Here is a 2,711-nt window from a genome sequence, read left to right as displayed (position 1 = left end):
ATTTTCAGCCCACACAAGTCGGTCTATGTGATAGTAGTGTGTGACTCATTGGTTTTTACTATAATTAAGCCTAAATAAGCTAAAACCAGTAATATGAAGTATGATTTCATTACGTTGTAGTTGACATGATTATATAGTTTATGTTTTAATGCTGTGATAAGTTGTGGACTTCACGTGATTTTGATTTTAGTGTCCTACACAGCCTTTTGGGACCATCTTATGTGGATATTATGTCTGCCGATATATGTTGGAGATTATCAGAGGACGATATATTAATATTATTCCAAATGTACGTCTTTTCATTTGTTTATTTTGTTTTAATATTTACTTCATTTTACATAAACTAAACATGCTGGTATGTAAATAATTGTAATTGTGTTTTTTGGTTACTTTGTATGCAGCTCATGATTAGAGCTCCGAAGACATACTCGGTTGAGCAAACTGATGAGGTGCGGGAAATTTGGGCTAAATATGCATTGAATTTTAAGGCGCAAGTATTTGATGGCAACGTCTAAAGTAATTAGGCTGATCAGATAGTTTATGTGATGGTTTGTGGATGGAGAAACTTGTGTTAGTGCTTGTGTTCAAAATTGTCGATAACTTGTTATTTGGAGCTTCAAACTTTTTGGGTTTTGATTGGTTGGGTTTTAGAGTATAATTGTAAGAATATTTGCTGGATTTTTGGAAATGTAGCCAGATATAATATTTAAGCTACACGACTATTGTCGTATACGGTATGAATAATGAAATAATTTTCTTTTCAAAAATCTGGTTGTGTGAAAGCGTATGGATGTGTGCCAATATTGTGCAGGGTATATTCGTAAATTGGCGTAAAATTAATATGAAAAATTTGCGTGAATTTGATTTCAAAAATTGGCGCGAATATGATTTCAAAAATTGGCGCAAAAATGTGTAGAAGACGGTTCCTTGACAAAGCGTCATAAAGTTGGCACAAAAATTGTGCGAGCCATATATCAAAAACAAGACCGTTCAGATTAGCAACCGTCCTCTTAGAAAATAAAAAGAAGACGGTTTACATAAACAACCGTCCTGCTTTTATAAACCAAACAAGACGGTTTGACTTTGAGTTAACCGTCCTCTTAGGCAACGAGGACGGGTGAATTTAGGACGGTTGGATTAATAGTTAAGGACGGTTTTGAACCGTCCTCGTTGAGAATAATTGTAGTAGTGTTTGTTTTTCGATGAATTTTTACTGTCTATAACTAAAATAATAAGGATAGTCGAGTGAGCTCCTTACTTTATACTCCATTTGTCACAATTATTTATTTGCCTTTTTAATTTTTCGTGGGAAAATTTTAATCAAAGACAAACAAATGATTGGGACGGGAAAAGTATTAAATGGTTATTTACTATAATATACTAATATAATAATTTTGATATGGAGTAATTATTATTATTAGTTACCTTCCAAATATCTAGCTCATATTTTTAACTCTTTATCATTTTGTTAAAAGTCATATGGCATACGAATTGTACATTTAACTATTCTAATTTCTTTTACTATACTTTGTATATTTATAAGAACGACTTTAGCAATTATAATTTTTCTTTTAGCGGTAATATATATTAGCTGTATCTGTTCATCTGACTATAAAATAGCCTGTGAAATTCACGGTTTAAAACTAGTTTAATACATTAATCCTCTAAGAGCATCTTAAAACAGGAAAAAAAAATATACTACTAAAATTCTTTTCTAATTTAATGATATTGATTGTGTATACTAATTACGTTGTATGATATCAATCTTTTAATAAAGTCGATGTAGAATTTAATTATGGGAAAAAACGTTATTCTAACAAAAAAACAAAAAATCAATTTGTTCCTAACTAAGTTCTCTTTGAAACCAGTGTATAAGAAAGTCGATGTAAAATAAAATACTTTTTTTGGGGAATAAATGCACGTAATAAAGTTGATGGGGCATATTCTGCACCCTCTGACCAAGTCAACATACTGAGCAAGGTCAAAGATATCCACAGCAAGTCAACGGCTTAAACAGCCTAACCGACGCAGCCTGTCGGCCTGCCTCTTGTGCCTCGGCTAGGACACCTTGTCCGCCGGGGCACACATCCGCGAACTCATATCCAAGACCTCTCGGCGGCAAGTCAACAGGGCCCGCCGGCCTGCCATGGGTCCCTCGGCCGAGGGTAGCACAGTCTTTCCACCTGCTAGCCACTTGGCCACTTGGCCACTACGTGACAAAAGGTGAAAGTCTATAAATACTCCTCAACTATCATTGAGGAAAGGATCCACAATTTAACCTAAGAATCACTATTCATCTGGTAATATCTTCCTTATCTCTCTACAATACGCACTTTGCCAAGTAACAACAACTTACCTCTCTAAGTTACTGACTTGAGCGTCGGAGTGAGTTCGCTCGGCCCAAAGCCGAGCCCTCAGTTTGTTCATCGTTTCAGGAGACCGCAAGGAGGAGTCAACCAAAGACGTCATTCTACAAGCACGGGTGGTGACATATAACTGCTCTGGAATTACACCCGGAACAATTGGCGCCGTCTGTGGGGAAAGATACTAGAAGCTAGTCACATTCATTCCCAAACAAAAAAAAAACAAAACAAAAACCCATCCAAAAAGCTAAGAAGATGTCAAAACAACAAGAGGTATTCGTAACTAACGAAACTGAGTTCTGCCAAGATGATACCGTCCACAACTCTGGAGTTGCGCAGCCCTCCACC

General features: G+C 35.9%; 1 long non-coding RNA gene across 1 annotated transcript; it reads left to right on the top strand.

Moving 5' to 3' along the window:
* The first annotated feature begins 215 nt into the window (after positions 1-215).
* LOC141658706 (uncharacterized) lies at positions 216-714 on the top strand. Its single transcript, XR_012549361.1, has 2 exons — positions 216-289; positions 402-714. It is a non-coding gene; the product is annotated as an uncharacterized LOC141658706 (long non-coding RNA).
* Positions 715-2,711: the final 1,997 nt, after the last annotated feature.

The sequence above is a fragment of the Silene latifolia genome, chromosome 6, assembly GCF_048544455.1.
Source record: "Silene latifolia isolate original U9 population chromosome 6, ASM4854445v1, whole genome shotgun sequence".
NCBI lineage: Eukaryota > Viridiplantae > Streptophyta > Magnoliopsida > Caryophyllales > Caryophyllaceae > Silene > Silene latifolia.
The sequence above is the reverse complement of the archived record's forward strand: the minus strand, read 5'-3'. Positions and strand labels throughout refer to the sequence as shown.